Source organism: Phodopus roborovskii, unplaced genomic scaffold (assembly GCF_943737965.1).
Source record: "Phodopus roborovskii unplaced genomic scaffold, PHOROB, whole genome shotgun sequence".
NCBI lineage: Eukaryota > Metazoa > Chordata > Mammalia > Rodentia > Cricetidae > Phodopus > Phodopus roborovskii.
The window spans coordinates 1,746,435-1,766,685 of NW_026126459.1; the positions used below are offsets into that span (position 1 = coordinate 1,746,435).

General features: G+C 43.5%; 1 protein-coding gene across 2 annotated transcripts in view; it reads right to left on the minus strand.

Moving 5' to 3' along the window:
- Nucleotides 1-18,866, minus strand: part of Arhgap39 (Rho GTPase activating protein 39) — a 91,267-nt gene extending 72,401 nt beyond the window's left edge. For both annotated transcript variants that reach the window (XM_051189254.1, XM_051189253.1), the window contains exon 1: nt 18,675-18,866. The gene's annotated coding sequence lies outside the window, so the exon portion shown is untranslated. The remainder of the gene's footprint in view (nt 1-18,674) is intronic.
- Between the last annotated feature and the right edge of the window lie 1,385 nt (nt 18,867-20,251).

Consider the following 20,251-nt stretch of genomic DNA (forward strand, 5'->3'; position numbering starts at 1 on the left):
GATTATAAAATTGGGGCTGGATAGATAGCTCAACAGTTAAGACCACCAGCCACTCTGCCAGAGGACCCAGGGTTGACTCCCAGAACCCACATGGCAGCTCAACCATCTGTAACTCTAGTTCCAGAGGGCCCTCTCTGCTCTTCAACAGTGATGCACACACATGGTACACAGATACATATGCAAGCAAAACATCCACGCAGATGAAATAAAAATAAATCTTTTAAAGACAAGAATATAAATTTTATCCCATGGGAAAAATTGCTAAAGCACTTTAAGAAGGAGAATTATATGATATAATTTAAACTAGTCAAGTACTTGAACAGATCAGTCTGTCCACATTCCACATAGGATGACTGGAACAGGAAGGGCCCACTATGCCACACACAGCAGTCTGGATGTCAGCAAATGGTCAAAGGCTGGCCTCTAGCCTCTAATTCTAGGACAAGTCAGAGTATAGGTTGTCTGTTCACACCCAGCACAGCCCACAGAAGATGAACACACAAGAGCAGTATCTGAACACATCTGTGACACTCTGCACCCGCACTTGCCACCACTGTCACTGATAATCTTGTATCCCTTCTCCTGCCTCTAGTCCTTTCCCAGTTACGTTTGGCTCATCCTTCCACAGACCACACTCAGGACTTGTTTTGCTATCAACACTCAAAGCAGCAATTCTTTCCTTTCTCAGCCCACACCCTTCTGAATAATTCACACATCTCCTAAGGGTTATTCACTCAGAAGGAAAAAGAAAGTGGAAACAGACAATCATCCCACAAAGCAGGTAAGTCATAACACGGATGAGGGTTACAACAACAAAAATCATTGTCTTGTGCTTCCTTACAGAAAAAAAGTATGTACAGATTTAAAGTAGTATTCTTTAAATATATAAATGCTCTGCTGACTATGGTGGCATACACCTTTAATCCCAACAGAGGCAGCAAATTTCTGTGAGGTTGGACCTGTTCTACAGAGTGAGTTCCAGGACAATAGGGCTACACAGAGACCCTGTTTCAAAAAACAAATACCAAACAAACAAACAAAAAAAATTCTAAAAATATCCTATCACTCATGCTTATTTATTTTGGAGAGATTTTTAAAATTAAATTGTATTTTTTTTTAATAGGGTTGGCTGACCTAGAACTCACCATATAGACCAGCTGGCTCTGAACTCACAGAGATCCACTTGCCTTTGCCTCTTGTGCAATGGGATTAAAGGCGTGCACCACCATACTTGGCTCACTCATGGTTTTTCAAACCTTTCTTCTATCATCTTATGTTTAGGTAGCCTCAGCATGAATGGATGTGAAACCTTATGTTTAGGTAGCCTCAGCATGAATGGATGTGAAACCTTATGTTTAGGTAGCCTCAGCATGAATGGATGTGAACACCTTATGTTTAGGTAGCCTCAGCATGAATGGGTATGAACACCTTATGTTTAGGTAGCCTCAGCATGAATGGATGTGAACACCTTATGTTTAGGTAGCCTCTGCATGAATGGGTATGAACACCTTATGTTTAGGTAGCCTCAGCATGAATGGGTGTGAATATATTATGTCTTGGTAGCCTCTGCATGAATGGGTGTGAACATCTTGTTTTGGTAACTTCTACATGAATTGGTCTGAACATCTTGTGCTGTCAGTCTCTGCATGAGTGAGTGTGAACATACATATCCACACATGTTAAAGGTTCATTGTGTAGCCTTTACATGACACAGTTCCTTCTGTGAAACATGGAAATCCATACACAGCTCCAGAAGAAAACATGGCTATTAGTTCAAGTTCCATATCCAAGCAATCTGTCTTTGCATCCAGACAGGAATACTCACACCCTTTCACTGTTCATATACAGAGCAACTGACCAAGACCCTGCAACTCATCTGGAATGAAATTTCTGCCACTCTTCTTGCCAGTAGTACCTTGGGAATAGGATCCTCTACTCTTCGAGGAGACCTTGAAGTGACACTGAATTATTGTATGTATCACAGTCCCATGAGTTTCAGGGGCTCTCTCAGCATCACCTTTGGAACATGATTAAGTTTTAGCTTCCCATCACTATAATGACCTACCCAGTATTAGTAACTTACAGGAAAGAGGGTGGGGAGATGACTTAATGAGTAAAGCTACACAAACATGAGGACTGTTCAGATCCTCAGGACCCATGTAAAGCCAGATGCACTAGTACTCACCTTTAACTCCAGTGATCCTGATTCCTGATGGGAAGCAAAGGCAGGAGAGTCTCAACCCAGAGCAAGCTAGTTAGCCTGGTGTTCACTGCAAATGAGACCCGGAGTAAAAAACAAATTGGAAGGCATGGAACAACACTAGAGGTTGTCCTCTGACCACAGCATGTACGTTGTGCTACTCATGTGCCCACACTCAGTCAGACACATGAAGATTTAAAGAAAAAGACAACATGGCGGTACATGCCTTTAATCCCAGCAACACTCAGAAGGCAGAAGGAGCTAGATCTCTGTGGGTTTGAAGCCAGCCTAGTCTATGTAGCAAGTTCCAGGCCCCAAAGCACCCCACTTACACCTACAGGGGGAGCTGGTGGTTATGGTTCTAGAAAGGTGGACCAGAAGGCAGTGGTAGGGTGCATATCAGAGCAAACTGCTTCTATCAGAAGCAGGAATTCAAAAGACAAAGACTAAGTGAGTCACAGTCCTACAAATCCCCTTTGCTTGGTCTCACATGCCTTTAAAGGTCTTCCTCCCAACAATGTAAAGGATCAAACCTTTACACAAAAACCCTTGTAGGACATTCAGGATTCAAGCTGCAGGACTCAGTATAATGGAGCAGGTCTTTAATTTCAGCATTCAGGGGAGGAAAAGACAGGTAGATAGAGCTCTGTGAGTTTGAGACCAGGCTAGCCTACATAGTAAGTTCCAAGATAGCCAGAGCTATATCGTGAGACAATATCTCAAAAAAAATGAGAAAGCATCCAAACCAAGAGTGGGGTTCCTACCATAACCACTCACTCCTGAACTACCACAGTGGGCCAAACACCCCAAATTCTCATTTCACATCCAATACCCAAAACTTTGCAAGTGAAACCCATTCTAACTCCTCCAAAGCTGAACCTCTAGCCCAGACAACACAAATGCAGCCCAGTGTCCAGCTTTTCCTCTTCCTCATGGTACTCTGGACCCCTGGGATACTTACATGTCAAAACAGTATTTCTGGGTACTCCAAAGCTCCCCTTGCTACACTTTGTAGTTAAATACAATCACAGGAAACATGCCTGCACAGTCTCCTTTCCCCTTCAAAGGTCCCTGTATCAGTCATGCCTAGGGTTGTGTAACTATCCCTCCCAGGCAGCCTACCCTAATGAGGCAAGTCATAGTCCAGTTTGAAACCATGTCTCAAGAAAAATAGGAAAAATAAACAAAACCAAAGTGATTGGTACCAGAGAAAGGACATATAAGACTGTCCTCTGGCTTACATATTCACCCACAAACACATATAAACAGATATAAAAATCCTATCCCCTACACTATCAGCACTTTGGTGGGGGCCTCACTCCATGCTGTCTTTATGCCCTCTACACAAGGACAGCTGTAGTTGTGGGCTTTGCAGTGTTCTCTCTCAGGAAGGATTCCTCTTCCCCAGCCAGTATGCCTTCTTCAGCTCCAGCTCTGTTCAAATTCAAGCTCTTTGTGAGCCCTCCTCCATTGTGTCTGCCACTCTGGCACAATTTCACTCCTCCAAATGAAAGATTGTAGGCACAGTGAGGGCAGACTGGTCAGCATCCTCTCTGTGACATCTCAGTAGCTATGAGGCTTTCTATACACACAAACTATGCACTTGTGTCCTGGGAGTCAACAAGTGACTTGAGAACAATTATGGTGAAAGGGAAAGTTCTGAACTCATGACAACTGGAACTCAAATACATGTTCTTCTAATTAGCTGTGTGACCTGGGTCTGTCACAACCTTCTACAGACTTATATCCTAAACTATTACACACAAAGCCAGGAGTGCAAACCATATAGCCTGTTCAAAGTAGAGCATATGAAACCTAGAAGGTGTCCAGAATGCCACATGGAACATATGAATCACACTGCAATAATAACAGGTAATGTTTAAAATATTTTTATATATTCTATGAACATTTACAGTCATCTCCTGACAAAGCAATGTTCAAACCATTTCATGAGCAAAATGTTCCTGAGGAATCATATTTACATTTACAATCCCTCCTTACTTTTTTGAGATAGGGTTTATGTAGCCCTATCTGGCCTCGGACCAGTGCTAAGATTACAGGTATATACCATCACCCCTGGTCCATAACCACCATCCCTTCCCCTTTAAAACCTCTTCCCAGAAGAAAAAGAAGCTATGGAATTATTAAATACCTGAAAACTTGTAAAGTCAGAAGCCAGATTTGTTTACATCCCCATTTTTTAAAAAGGGGTTTTATCTATTTATGTGTATGTGTGTGTTTTGACTGTTTATATGTCTATGTACCATGTGTGTGCAGTATCTATAGAAGCCAGAAGAGAACATTGGATTCCCTGGAAGTGGAGTTACAGATGGCTGTGAGGCATTATGTAATGTGGGATGTCTTATCATTTTTGTCTCTCATTTTTCACAACAATGTTTTACAGTTTTCAATTTTCAATTTTTGTACTGCAGTTAAATTTATTCCTAAATATTTCTTTTGATATTATATATTGTTTTCCTAATTTTATTTTTATATTTTTCCATTCCAAATTATCTTTCAAAAGTGTTTCTTTTTATGTGTGTGTTTGTATGTGTACAGTGTGTGTGTGTGTGTGTGTGTGTGTGTGTGTGTGTGTAGACTGGAGGACAACTTCAAACTTCAAGTGTCATTCCTCAGGTAATATCCCCCGTTTTCTTTAGAGTGTTTTTTTAAATTTTGTGTGTATGAGTGCTATACCTGCATATATTATGTGTACTACATGTTTGCCTGATGCCCTTGAAGGTTGTAAGAGAGTGTCAGTGCCCTGGAACTGGAGTTATGAATGGTTATCAGCCATTATGTGGGTGCAGATGATGTAATTGAACCAGGGTCCTCTGCAAGAGCAACAAGTGCTGTTAACTGTTGAGCTATCTCTCCAGCTCCCACCCCACCTTTTTCCCCCCTTGATAGGGGTCTCTTGTTAGCCTGGAATTTGCCTAGTATGTTAGGCTGGCTGGCACTCAACCTCAGGATTGCCTCCCAGCATTGGGGTTACAAAGTGTGTACCATCATACTTGGCTTTTTGTACGTGGGTTCTGAGAACTAAACTCAAATACTCATGGTTGCAAGGCAAGGCAAGCATTTTACCAACTGAACTATCTCCAGGTTTTTCTTTTCTTTTCTTTTTCTTTTGATTTTTGAGACAAGGTTTCTCTGTGTAACCCTGGCTGTCCTGGAACTCTTTCTGCAGACCAGATTGGCCTCAAACTCAGAGGTCTGCCTACTTCTGCCTCCCAAGTGCTGGGATTAATGGCAGGTGCCACAGCCCAGCTCAGGTTTTTTTTTTTTTTTTTTTTTTTTTTTAATGTTAGGTATTTGAGCAAATGTGCAAAAATTAAAAACATAAAAGGAAGACCAGCAAGATGGCACATGCTGCTATGTCTGAGGACCTGAGTTGGTGGAAGAAGAGAACTGTCTCCAGCAAGAGCAGTTTACCCTGATCTTCATGTGCACACTGCAGCATGTGTGTATACACAGACAAAATACATACCTTTTAAAAAGGAAAAGGTAGGTAGTAAAAGTCTTCTTTTTTTTATACCATAACTGTCTAGGTCCACTCCCTGGTAGGAGCTAGCTGTCTTCAATTCTCATTTATCCTAGTAGGGATGTTTTATATGTAATATATGTATACATGAATGCAGATATATGTTCTTTTTCTGTTTGATTAATAGTTCTCAATGGACAATAATGTTCATTTAAAATACTTTGTATTTAAAATTTTTATGCATGCATTAAATAAAATTCTCTTTGGGGGCTGGAGTAATGGCTCAGGGGTTAAGAGCAATGTCTATTCTTCCACAGGACCCAGGTTCAATTCCACATTCAAGGGCTGAAAGACTAAACAATACTAAAATATAAATACCCCACATGAAATCACATATTTCAACCTCACTTTCTGCCAAAGTGAATCTTGTATTATTTGAAACATTGTAGGACCCAGAATTGCTAAGACAATCTTGAGAAAGACAAAGCAATGGACTCACATTCTGACTTGGAAGTCTACAGCAAAGTTACAGGAGTAAAGACAACACAGCGTTGGCATAAGGCCATTATTAAAGAGCCAACAGTCAGGAGAAAAAAATAAACTTCCATTTACAGTCTAGTGATTTCTGACAAGAGTTCCAAGACAATTCAATGGGTAAGTTTTTCCAACAAATGAACCTAGCAAAGATCAATAACCACACACAAAAGAATAATGTTGAACCCTGATCTCAAAATCTATAAGAAATTAATTCTGCTGGCCATGTGGTACATGACTGTCATCTCAGCACTCAGGAGGTAGAGGTACGAGACCAGCCTCAGCTACATAGTGAGTCTGAGGCCAGCTTTGGCTACATAAGATCCTACTTCACCTCTCCCTCAACACGTAAATAAAAAAATAACTCAGATGGACCAAATACCTAGAGGCAAAGATAACATGCAAAACAACATATAAAGATAAAAATGTTAGTGCATGAACTAAAACCAAAGAACTCTTAGACAAAAACATAGAAGTAAAGTTTCTGTTATTTTGTTTGTGTTTTGACAGAGTTTTGCCATATATCCCAGACTAGCCTTGAACTCACTACACACCCAATCTTTAATTCAAAGCAAATTCCTGGCCTCAGCTTCCTGAGTGATGGAATTACCAGGCATGTGTCACAATTTCTGGCAGGAATAAATCTTTGTGGCCTTAGATTAGGCAATGGTCTCTTAGCTATAACATCAAAATACAGGCAACTAAAGAAAAAGAAACTAGTTTTCATCAAAATTAAAATGTTTGTGCTGTCAATGATATTACCAAGAGTGAAAATGTTCTAGAGCAACAATTCAACAGATAAAGCACTTTGGGCAAGAATGAGGATCAGAGTTTAGATTCCCAGAACCCATGTAAAAACCAGAAAGCACAGCAGTTCCTGCAAACCTAGTACTGGGGTGGGGGTGAGATGGGGTGAGGGGAGGACAGGGGATCCTCTGGACAGGCTGGCTAATGAGAGCTGTGGGCTCAGCAAGAGGCCTTGCCCCAGAAAATAAAGTGAAGAACAATCAAAGAGGACATACAACATCAACTTAGGGCCTACACACACACACACACACACACACACACACAGAGAGAGAGAGAGAGAGAGAGAGAGAGAGAGAGAGAGAAAGAGAGAGAGAGACTCACATGCACACATATACCACACACATCCATACACATATCACACACAGGGAAAAGTATCTGTAAATGCCATATTTGAACAGGGACTTTTTATCCCAAAGAACCTACAATTCTGTAATAAAGACATCCAGGGCTGGGAGTACAGTTCAGGAGTAAAGCATCCACTTCATGCATGCCATGGATTTGATCCTTGGCACTGGAAAAATGAGAAGACTTGGGATGCAGTGGGTACAGTAAGGAGAATTAGAGTTCAAGGTTATCTTCAGCTATATAATAAGTTCAGAGATAGCATTCCTTGGCTGTTTTGTTTGTTTGTTTTTCCCCTTCTTTCTTTTTTTTTAAGCTACTGGAGGGTCCAGCACTATTTGGATGAGGTGACAATTAAGTTTCACAGAATCTTTGTCCTAGAATATTACTGGTAGTTTTCAGTTAGAGTCCTCTCTGCCATTCCCTGGAACTCTGGTGGAGGACATTTTCCCAGCAGTTAGAATTGTGCTCAGATCTACACCGGAAGTTCCCCCCACCCACAGGACTCTGGCTATTTATTAGGCATCAGATTGAACACTGCACATCATGGTGAAGTAGATCCTAGCACTCTGCATGTTGCTTTTCTATTCATTTGCTATATGTGGACCTTTTGTTTTATAATCAGTATTTGACTATGTTGTGAAAACCCTTGTTTTTTTTTTTTTTTTTTTTTTTTTTTTTTTTGTTTTGTTTTATAGTTGAGGGGGGAGGTTTTTATTGTAGACAAGAGAGAGAGAAAACAATAGAGGCATCTAGAAGAGTGCAGAACAGGGAAAGAAAGGGTGAGTAGACTGAACCAGGCCCGAGAGGAAAGAAAGAGGTGGAACATGATAAAGGAAGAGGAGAAAGAAGAAAAAAGAGGGAAGAGGACCAAGAAGGAGCCAAGGACCAAGAGGCCAAGAGCAAAAATCCTCTTTCTTTTAGCCAAAAGTACTAGAAGCAGCTCTGGCTCTAAAAGCTGGAAGAGATAATGCTGTGGGGCCCAGAGATTCTCCTGTAGGTTCTCTGTGGGGATGTGCCTCTGCCCCAGGTGTCTCCTAGGAAAGTACAGGGCTTCCTGCCCAGGGCCACTTTGGCCAAGGATAGTCCTTGTTCAGGAACAGAACCCTTTTTCAATTGCTGGGGCAGGGTCCTAGTGCCTGAGTCCACATTTGCCAGACCTACTTGCTTTCACCCCAACTTCAGTCTCTCTTGACAACTGATGTATACCAGCCATTCACCACTCATGTGCCCAGAGGTGAAGGAGACATGTCTCTGTTAGGGACAAGCACTGTATTGTGCTCACAATCTGTGGGTGGCATGGCCAGCAGTAGCCTGAGATCAGAAGTAAACTGTAGGAGGTTTTATAGCCTAAGGGTTGTGACGTTCACCTGGCTTTAGAGAGGGTGGTCTCGCTACAGCCTGCGCTGTTTAACAGGTGGCAGAAGAGTATATCTTAATAGGTGGGGAAGGATCCTTGCCAGCAAGTATGAAGTCCACCCAGAAACTTTTGTGTGGAGTCCAGTGTGAGGAGGGGCACAGGCATTCGAGACACTGTTTACTAAAACAAAACAAAAGCTAGGGTGGCAATTCATGCCCATGATCCCAAACCTTGAGGCTAAGTGAATGCCAGATCAGCCTGGGCTACAGTAAAACCCTGTCTCAAAGAGGAGAGGGGGGGGGGGGAGAAAGGGGAAGAAAAAGAAAGGGAAGAAGGGGAAGGAAAGGAGGGAAGGGAGGGAGGGAAGGAGAGAGGGAGGGAAGGAGGGTAGGAGAGAAGAAGGAAGTGAGGGAGGGAGGGAAAGAAGAAAGGAAGAAAAGAAGGAAGGGGACCTGCCACAGAAAACACAGGAAAGAAGGCTAGGACTATGACTTGGTAAATTGCCTAGCCACACAAATGTTTAAGGACCTGAGTTTAATCCTCAGCACCCATGTAAAAGTCAGGCACAGTAGTACATACCTGTAACCCTAGCACAGAGAAGCTAGAAAGAGGAAGATCTCTAGACCTTGCTGGCCAGGTACCCTACCTAGCCAAATCAGTGAGCTCTTGATTTAGTAAGACTTTGTTTCCAAAAAATAAAGTGGAGTACAACTAAGAAAGACACCAGCTGCAAACCTCTGGCCTCTACACACACACATACAGACTCACACACATGTACACACATATACACACAGACACACACACACACACATGCACACACACAAACACCAGGAAGGTGAAAGGAGATGGGCTGGAACATGGTGCAGAGAGACTGTCACATCCACACCAACACCTGGGTGGCAGCTGTACATCCACACTCTAGTTTACACTGCTACTGCTGTACACTGCTCCTTAAGACCAGACTGTACAGCCAGGCAGTGTTGGCACACACCTTTAATCCCAGCCCTCAGGATTCTCTCTGAGTTCGAGGCCAGCCTGCCTATAGGGTTCCAGGACAGCCAGGAATATACAGAGAAACCCTGCCTCAAAAAAAAAACAAACAAAGAAATAAAACTGCCACCATAGAATGACTGGCTAAAGAAATAGGTACTAGTTCTCAAGGAGTGTCTCCAGGCACATTCATACATTTGCAAAACTGCCTAATGCCTTGATTAATTTTACAAGTCACCAGCAGGAGCTGGTTACATAAATTACAACATGCCTCCTTGCTACAGAATAGCACAGTTATTTTCAGCGCTGGAAAATGGACTGATACAGAACAACCTGCCAATACAGTTGAAGGGGATGTGGTTTGAATAAGAATGGCCTCATAGGCTCATGTATTTGAATGTTTAGTCACCAAGGAGTGGCAGTATTTGAAAGGAGTATAAGGAATAGGAGGTGTGACCCTGTTGAAGTTTGTGTGGCCTTGTTAGAGTAAGTGTGTCACAAGGGGTGGGCTTTGAAATTTCAAAAGCCAGTGCCAGGCCTAAGTTCTCTTTCTTTAACCTGCAGATCAGGATGTGGCTCTGAGCTACAGGCCCTAGCACCATGCCTACCACCACGCTTCTCATTCTGTAAGCTTCTGAAACTGTAAGCAAGCCCTCAATTAAACACTTCCTTTATAAGAATTGCCTTGGACATGATGTCTCTTCACAGCAAAAGAACAGTGACTAAGACAGGTCAGAAACATTTTCAAAAGAAAAGGGTAGGGAAAAAATTGCACACACCAGCATTTTCAAAGTGTCTGTAGGAGAACCTGCTCATACACCTCCAGGGAACCAGGTTCCCAACTTCCACAAGAAACCCGGAGGTTTTTCACCAAGCACATGGATACTTCTCAACCATGTGACTACATTATCCGTTTTAATTATTAATAAATAAAATTAAAAGGTTTAGGAAGCAAAACAAAGCAAATGAACCCAGAACCAAACAGGTTAAACTTCAGAATGTAAGAGAAAAGAAAAACCCCAAATAATTGGGAGCAGCCAAAATAGAAGAGATGAGAGTCACTCCTTCAATCTCCTGACACTCTGAGGATAATCACAACTCCCACTCACCTATCTTACTGACATTAAAGAGTAGATGCAACAAGACATCAAAATGCATGTTTTGCTGAGCACACACTTTTAATCCCAGCCTTCAGAAGGCAGAAGCAGGTGTATTTCTGTGAGCCCTAAGTCAGCTTGGTCTACATAGCAAGTTCCAGGCAAGCATGACCACAGCCACAGCCACATAGTGAACCCTGTCTCAAATTGGGTGGGAGTGGGGAAAGAGCCACAATGCTAAGTAAGGCTAGGTCACTAGCCAAACAGTTGTCAAGGTGAAAATAACAGACCAGGGGACACTCAAGGCTGTAGAGAGCAGTAAAGGAGTAACACAAGAGTGACAAAGGGATATCGTTCATCATCATCCCTGTCCTCACAAGTCCCTAGCCAAAAAGTTTCTGATATTGTCAAATGCCAGAGAGGAGTGGGTCAAGATCATACATACAAGCAACAATGTGGAAGGGGGGTGGGGTTCAAGGCCAAAGGTGCTACTGGTAACTAAGCAGACTTGTGGTCCAAAAGCAGAGACTAGTCTGAAGAAAGGAAGGTGAGGTGTGTGGAAACCTTAGAGGCTCTTGTATGCAAATAGACTGACTCTACCATCCCAGGTTAAGAAAAGCCACCAAAGTCTAGGGACACTTCACTTGCACCCAACTAAAACCACCCACATGGCAGGGAGCATGGTAATTCATTTTCTGTGGAATCATGATATCTCCAATCAACATTTGATCCTCCTAGAGAGCTGTACACCCTACCCTGCTTTGACCTATAGAAGCTGAGCCACCAGTTCCAGATAAAGCTTGACTAGACACAATGAGCTCTTGCTGGCCTCTTGCCATAAAAAAAAAAAAAAACATGTCCCAAATAAGCAGTTGGCCTAGTCTGGAAATAAGGTTATAAGCAAATGAAAATGTGAGCAAGAAATAAGCTCTTCAAGATGACCTTGAACCCATGATTCTCTTGCCTCTACTATTCCCTCAATATAGGTATGTAATGCCATACACAGCTTTCTCTTTATTCTTTACACAAACTTTAAGCCCTATAAACGATCTATACCCTATTTTTTGTGCCTTTGCTTCCAAACTTGAAGCACTTCCAAACTTGAAGTACAATGCTATACTATCCTTCCTCCCCCCCCCCATTCAACTCTGGCTGAGGCAAAAATCAGTCCATGAATTATCTCTTTCCTGAGCCTTTCCTTATCACTGTAGTCCCTGCAATCATTTGCCCTCTAAACTTCTAGAGAAGGACAGTTCTGTAAATATTCAAGTAGCCTATGACAACTACATCAAAGCAATACAAAAATGAACAAGAATGGCTGAGTATGATAAAACTTCATTGCCAAAAGAGATCAGGGAAGTGGGGGAAATAGGAAATATCTACTTATAGATTATAACTTCTGACCCCTACTCAAGAGAACTAGTCTGGCCTATCATTCATTCTGTTAAATTTTGGGGTTTTTTTGGGGGGGGCATTTGTTTTGAGATTTTATATATTCTTATGTGTATATTTTCCCTGTATACACACACACACACATATATATATGTATGTATGTATATACATCTGAACATCATATATATATAAATATATATATAAATATATATATATATATATATATATATATATATATATATATATATATATTTGAACATCACATAGCACAGTGCCCAAAGAGGCCAGAAAAGGGCATCAGATCCTCTGGAACTGGAGTCATAGATGGTTCTTAGCCTCCATGTGGGTGCTGGGAACGAAACCCAGGTCCTCTACAAGAGCAAACTAACAAATGATTCATCTCCCCAGCCCTATTTTGGTTTTCTTTGAGATGATGTCTCATTATGTTTACCTGTCTGGCCTAGAACTCACAGAAATTTGGCAGCTTCTACCTCCTAAGTGCTGGGATTAAAAGTATGTAGCACCCACAACTCTTAGCTTGGTTTTCCTTAAATCACAAATGTATGTGTGCATGTATACATGTGCGTGGATGCATGCATGTGGAGGGCAGAGGGCACCATGGGATTCAGTTCTCTCTTTCCACCATGTGTATACTGAACTCAGGTCATCAGGCTTAACACCAAGTGCCTTTACTCCCTAAGCCATCTCACCTTCAGACATGTTTTGAAGGTTGTTTTTAATGTGTAATTTGTTTTAACTGCATGTATGTCCATGTACCACATACATGCAGGGCCCACAAAGGGCATCAGATCCCCTGGAACTAGAGTTACAAACAGTTGTAAACTACCAGTCAAGTTCTGGGAATTGAACCTAGGTACTCTAGAAAAGCAAGTTCTTAACCACTGAGCCACCTCTCAACCCCTGAAGTTATTAAACATTTTATTACTTTTCTATCATATTATTATTTACTTAAAAACTCTTTTTAAGAGTTTAAGAGTTTAAGTAAGAAGACACAGTGACAGATGTCTTTAATCCCAGCACTCAGCAGCAGAGGCAGATGGAGTTCTGTAAGTTTCAGTCTTGCCAGTGCTACCTTAAGGACCTGTTGGGTTTTGTTGTTTTTGTTTTTTTTTCCCTGAGAATGGGTCTCTCTATGTAGACTAGGTTGGCCTCAGATCAGAGATTCGCCTATCTCTGCTTCCAGCGTGCAGGGATTAAAGATGTGTACTACCATGATTGGTTAAGAACCTGTCTTTAAAAAAAAAAAAATACAAACATAGCCAGTGGTGGTATCCCATGCTTTTGATCTCTACTTGGAAGGTAGAGGCAGGCAGATCTGAGTTCAAGGCTAACCTGATCTACAGAGTGAGTTCCAGAACAGCCAATGCTACACAGAGAAACCCTGTCTCAAAACACACACACACACACACACACACACACACACACACACACACACAAAATTTACTTTACATATGCATGTGTGGGCATGTCAGAGTACATGTTCTGGGAGTCAGTTCTTTCCTTTGGGAAATGTGTGCTTGGTAACAGGCACTTTTACCCCCTGAGCCATCTCACCAGTCTTAAAATATTGTTTATTTTTTATTATTATCACTTTCTGTGTTCATGAGAGAGGGAGAGAGACCGAGAAAAGGGGTGGGGGAGCAACAAATAAATGTGCATACCTTGGCATAAGTGTATAAGTCAGAAGACAACTTTCTAGAGTTGAGTCTCTCATACTTTTATTTGGGTTTCAAAGATTGCGCTCTGGTCATAAGCATTGCATCATTCAGACAAGCGCCTTTATACCTGCTGGTCTGCTTTTCTTTTTAAATTTATGTTTGTTTTTTTTTTTTTTTTTGTGCGTTTTTAGATTTGTTTACTCCATGTATATACATATGTGAATGTACATTCCACAGCATGCATATGGATATGAGGACAACTCTGCAGAGTCACCAGGGACAAATTCAGGTCATCAGGTTTGGTGGCAGACATCTTTAGAGCTGGACCATCTCTCTAATCCTCTTCCATTTCTTCCTCCTTCCTTCCTTCCTCCCTCCCTCCCTTCTTCCTTTCTTTCTTCTTCTCTTCCTTCCATTTCTCTTTCTTGCTCTTCTTTTTTTCATTTCTCTCCTTCCTTTCATTTCTCTCCTTCTTCCCTCTCTTCCCTCCCTCTTTCTTTTTGGCTTTTCAAACCAGGGTTTCTCTGTGTAGTCCTGGCTATCCTGAAGATTAGGCTAGCCTCAGACTCAGAGATCCATCCGACAGCCTCTGCTGGGATTAAAGGTGTGTGCCACCACTCCCTAGTTCATTTCTTTTCTTTATTTGACATGTTATCATATAACCCAGTATGGCCTCAAATTTGCTGGATAACTTTGAACTTCTGATCCTCTTGCCTCCGACTCCCAAAAGTGCTGGGATTACAAGCATGTGCCACCACACCTCGTTTTATGAGTTGTTAGGGAATCAAACCTGAGGTTTAGTTTATAATAGGCCAACACTCTACAGTTGAACTACATCCTCAACCCATGTCTGGCCTGTCTACTTTCCAAGCTCCATGTTTGTGGCACTAAAATGCATGCACAAGTAATTGCACATAGATTAGTTGTTCAATTTAAAAGGTAATGAACAAGCAATGCTTGGGGAATACTTGTATGGAATATTGGAATATATTTCTAATGTTATTATGATTTTGCCACTGAAAACTTAAAATTTAAAAAGAAAAGCTGTACCAAACACTGATTCAAAAAACAAAACACACACACACACGGGGGGGGGGGGGGGGGGGGGGGGAACAAAACATGATGCCAGGATCTCCTTAGTACACACACTGTAAAAAGATTAGTAGGGATTCAGCACAAGACAGTGAACACAGGAGAGCAATTACACATCACTGTAACTCACAACAGATGCCAATAAAGTTCACTTATGTCAGTATCACACTTCAGAGATGGACAGGACAGTGGGCATAGCTAACCTGCTTGAGTTCAAGAAGACACACCCCTTAAATGTCAGCCACTAGGGTTTCAGGTCTTGATCACAGTAGAAGCAGACATGGGCAGTGCTACAAGCCAGGTGAGGAGAAATTTCCCAGCAGGATGGCAACAGCTGCCCAAGGACAAAGTCCAGATCGGACTCTGTCACAGGGCACAGGGAAGACCTGAGACATAGTTGGGAGCAAATCAAAGGGTCAATAAAAGAAATAATAAGGTGGCACAGGAACCTGAAAGAGAGATCAATACCTAAGGGTAAAGTTTTTGGGGTTTTTTATTTGTTTGATTGTTTGTTTTGTTTTTTGTTTTTCAAGACAGGGTTTCTCTGTGTAGTCCTGAAACTCATTTTGTAGACCAAGCTGGCCACAAATTTACAGAGATCCTCCCTCTGCCTCCCTAATGCTGACTTTAAAGGTGTGTGTCACCACCACCCAGAAAGGGTAAATGCTTTATCTAGAGAGGCGAGAAAGGTGACAGTGGGGAAAGAGTCGCATGAGCTGGTGGCTGACACACCCCGTCTCTGCACGCACATGGCTGCACATCTAGTCTACATCAATGCACACAGCCTTGTGACACCCTTATGGGTAACAAAAAAGCCAACTGTGAGGACATGATCCAGCAGAGGAAACTTGCTAATGAAATTAGATATTTCAGCTTACTAACACAGTTCAAGGATTTTTTTTTTTTCTCCCTCAATAGCATCAATGAGCCAAGACACTTAAGAGCTGCAATGGCTAGACTGATTGATACTGTGTAAGGACCTATGAGTCTTTGTGTTACGTGTAACTCCTAATCCACGACCTTTGCCTCAGCACACATATGGCAGAGGCCAGGATGAAATGGGACTACTTTTTTCTTTTGTTTAAAGACATGGTCTCATATAACTCAAATGGTTCATATAACCCAGGCTGGCTTTAGTTCTCCTACTTTCATCTCCCAAGTGCTATACACCCTATCCTAAAAATCAAACATCTTCATCTTCAATGCCACAAATATCAAACTTAATTTTCTATCAGAGTATAAAGAAATTTTACCATTTTCAAGAATAAATATGAGTCACGAATGGTGGTACACCTTTAATTCCAGCACTTGGGAGGCAGAGGCAAGTGATTTCTGTGACTTTGAGGCCAACCTGGTCTACAGTTAGTTCCAGGACAGCCAGGGCTACAGAGGGAAACCCTATCTTGAAACACACATACACATACATATACACATACACACACACACACACACACACACACACACACACAGAGAGAGAGAGAGAGAGAGAGAGAGAGAGAGAGAGAGTAAATCTGAGATAAAGAGGAAAAAGTGATGACTAGATCAAAGGCAAACCACATCATTGGAAAACATGGCAATTTTCTTCACTTTGTTTTAAAGCTTATCTTAACTTCTTCCAATAATTTACTAAGGCATGTTACTGTGCCAATCTCTCATTTTATTACTTACATCTTCAATGTCAAAGTTTACTTTAATAAAATTACCTTGCTTAATTCAAGGGTAACACAGTTAAGTGTAACAATGGCTCTGTGGCATGACCTACACTACCCAGGAACTGCAGACACCTTTTTTTCTGGCAATACCATCTTCATCTATCCCAGTCAGTACTGTGGTATTCTACCATAGTTATGAGATGCTTGCTTGCTTTCCAAAAAATGTTTTTAAAAACACTCTATGCAATTTATCTAAGTGTATGAAATTGATTGTTTTACCTTTATAAAGATTTGCTTGCAGCCAGCTAAATGGCTTAGTGTGTAAAGGCAAAATGATCTTAGTTTAATCCCTGGAATCCATATGGTAGGTGGTGAGAAATAACTCCTATAAGTTACTCTGACCTCTACATGTCAGTGCTGGCACACACAAACACACAAAATAATTAAGATGTTTTAAGCTAAGCATGGCACCGCAAGCCAGACAAGATCATGAGTCTGGAACCTGCCTGAGCTACATAGCAAAACCCTCTCTAAATTACAATTTTAACAAAATGTTTCAGCTTATGCATGCTGTAGCACCCAATCCAACCCACACCTAACCCTCACAGCCTGCAACTTAGTAGCAAGAACAATTCTTGACCCTCAAACTTCCAGGCCTGGAAATTTACAAGTCTTAAGTCACTGAGTCCTCTCAACAGCATTCGATTAGTGTGCCCATTTTACAGCCATGAAACCAAAGGCAAAGAGACCCTACCCGATACCACAAAGCCAGTAAAGGAGGAGTCATGACTCAAGGGCGGTCAGTCTGGCTCCAGAACCAGCACTCATTTTCACTCTGCTCCAGCCTCTGGCAAGCCAGCTGGAAGAAGCCACCTCTCCATTCCCTCCTAGGCACTCGGCTCTCCTGACTATCCAGTCACACCTCTGCTCCTTTTAATTCCCATCCCCCTCGTTCGTTGTAAAAGGGGAAGCATGGACAAAACCACCTGCTGTTTACAGACTGCACCCAGGATGCAGTGCTCAATTGCCCTCCCTAGCTCCCAAAGACAAACGTCTGTATTGTCTGCACCACGGGAGGAACTGAAGCCTCGCAACTGTACGCTTTTCTGCAGAGGTCTCTGGAGGCCTGGCCAACCCGTACAACACTGAAGGGGGAGGGGGCCCACCGCATTTTTGCGGCTGAAGGTTGCGTAGCGCCCACAGCAGCTGCGGTGAGCAGCAGCATGGAACACACCCACAGCTGCCGCGCCCGAAGCGGGCAGCACGTTTTAAAATAAAGACAGCCTGGCCGGGACTCACAGCCTGCCGGGCTCGCAGCCCCCACCCAACCAACGCCTGCTGCTACCAGCAGGCGCCCGGGGAATTTCAAGACTGAAAGGACGGGTAAAGGACCACCCGAACCTGCCGCAGAGGCCCAGACGCCAAGCCAGGGCGCATCATGCGCAAGCAAGCCATGACCCGACCCACCGACTCCCGGGCTTCGCGGACAAAGCCTGGCCCGCAGGATCTTCCGGCAAGCATCATCTCTTACCACCCCGACTACATGGAGCGAGCAGACGGAGTCCAGCGCGCAGGAAGGGCACATATACATCAGCTCTGGGCCTGGACACATAACGCACACCTGTCCTCAGGCTGACTATACACACCTGTCTGCAGGCCAGACACCCTCACACCTCACGCCTATCTTCAGGTCCATCACAATCCCAACCACCCCAAGCAAGGAGCTCTCACAAAACTATCTTGAGCAGGGACACACACACACACACACACACACACACACACACTCATCCAAAGGCCGGGCACGCGTGCAAACCACGGCACTCTCACACCCACCCTCCGGTCCGTTCTCTCACGCAAAACCGCCTTCAAACTTCCTGGCCCTCGGCCGCGGCACCCTCGCACGGACCCTCTCCGACCGGGTCACCGGGGGCCCGGATTCCTAGCACGACTGGGCTGGGGGCCTCCGCCCGGGCCAGGCCATGGGGCCGCAGCGAGGCCTCTCCGCCATCTTCCCGGCCCGCGCCGCCCATCTCCCGCGCTCTCACCAGCCGGCCCTGAACCCGGCGCGCCGCCACAGCCCCTCATCACCGACCGCACGCTGCGCCCCAGCTCCCAGCGGCTCCCGGCCGCCGTTGCCACCGCAGTCAGCTCTCCACGTCCTGGGTCTCCGCCGCTGGTCCAGTGCGCTGCGGCCGCGCGTCCCCCGTCACCAAGCGCAACCCCCCGCCTCCAACTCCGCCCCCGCGAGGACGCTGGCACCGCCAGGGGGCGCCGCCCGAGAGGCGGCAGTGCGCCTGCGCCACCGCGCTGACCCTCGGGAGCCAAGAGCCAGCCTCGCCCCCAGTTCTGTATTAGGCAGCAGTTTTGCTCTCGCCTATGCCCGCCCACTTCAGGCGGTCTGGGTCACCTCGGCTGTGGGTGTGGCGTGATTACACTAGTTCTAACCTTGCTGGTGTTTCTGAGCCTGAGATTTACCTCTTCCTTGACTCTGGAAAGGTAGCCATTGTCTAAAATATCCTGCGTACTCCATGTTTCTAACTTCTCTGTATGATTTCCCTTCTTTTGCCTCAACTCTTCTCGCGGTAACTCACACACAGCCTTAAATGTGTTCCCCTTTCTATTTTTGTTTTGTTTAATGTGTGTTGTACATGATGTGTGTGCGTGCACGTGCCAACGGTGTCCGTGTAGAAGTCAGAGGACAGAGTCTTCCACTGTGGGTTCCAGGAATGGAACTTACATCCTCAAGCTTGTGCAGTGAGCCCTTTTACTGGGCTATCTCCTTAGCCCTTTTAAAATTGTTATTACTTATTTATTTTAATTTAGACATGGTTTTGCATAACCCAGGATGACCTTCAACTTGCTATGTAAAGAAAGGTGCCTTTGAAATTCTAATCCTTCTGCCTTCATCTCCCCCAGTGCTGGGGTTACAGGCATATGCCCCGGTATCCGGTTTATGCAGTAGTAGAGATGGAACCCAGTGTTTTATGAATACTAGGAAATAAATCTACCAAACTGAGCTACATCCTCGGCTGACTTTTGGGTTCTTTTGTTTTGTTTCTTTCAGATGAGATCTTCTATGTGTGCCTAAGCTGACCTCAAATTTAAGATCTGCCTGCCATTTATAGGTTATAGGTGTGTGTGTGTGTGTGTGTGTGTGTATCACCCTGCCAGATTTTGTTATCTTTTGTTTTTAAAAACGTATTACTGGGGCCTGGAGAGATGGTTCAGCAGTTAAAAGAAAGTGTGTACTGCTCCTCCAGAAGATCTTAGTTCAGTTTCCTGCTCCCATGATAGCTGGTTCAAAACCAGCTATAAATCCAGCTCCAGAGAATCCATGCCTCTAGTCTTTGCATTAATGTACACAAGAATTGTTTTGCTTTGTTTTTTGAAACAGGATTTCTCCGTAGCTTTGGAGCCTGTCCTGAAACTTGCTCTGTAGACCAGGCTGGCCTTGAACTCACAGAGATCCACCTGCTTCTGTTTCCCAAGTGTTGGGATCAAAGGTGTGCACCACCACCACCTGGCCACAAATCACTTTTTTTAATGATGAAAATAACCTTCAAAATATTTTACTTATTTTGTGTATGTGTATAGCTACATGTATCAGGGTCCACATGTAGAT